The 341-nt window shown below is 22.6% G+C and overlaps 1 protein-coding gene across 1 annotated transcript in view; it reads right to left on the bottom strand.

Moving 5' to 3' along the window:
• The window catches only part of LOC106878809 (isocitrate dehydrogenase [NADP] cytoplasmic), a 33,976-nt gene that overhangs the window by 9,537 nt on the left and 24,098 nt on the right, over positions 1 to 341 (bottom strand). The window lies entirely within an intron of this gene.

Here is a 341-nt window from a genome sequence, read left to right as displayed (position 1 = left end):
GAATAAATTAAATTGAATTTTAAACTTCAGCTTAGCTTGTATTCATGAAGGATTTTCTTTTAAACAAAGTGTAGATATGTGTATAAAATTATTGTATAAAAATCATAAATAATAAATTATATACATGGAAACATATTCAGCTTTTCTACAAAATAGTTTTAGGTTAAAAAAAAATTCAGATTTAATGTAGGAATAGACAAACAGCTATGGAATAATAAAAATTTCAGCAGTTTTAGCTTTTACTAGTTTTTAATGAAATCAGGTGCAACAAGTATTGAATGTTTTTAGGAATGATAAATGTCAATATGCACTGCTTCCAAAAAAAAAAAAAAAAATCTATA

This window comes from Octopus bimaculoides, chromosome 5, assembly GCF_001194135.2.
Source record: "Octopus bimaculoides isolate UCB-OBI-ISO-001 chromosome 5, ASM119413v2, whole genome shotgun sequence".
NCBI classification, from domain to species: Eukaryota; Metazoa; Mollusca; class Cephalopoda; order Octopoda; family Octopodidae; genus Octopus; species Octopus bimaculoides.
This window is presented reverse-complemented; position numbering and strand designations above follow the sequence as displayed.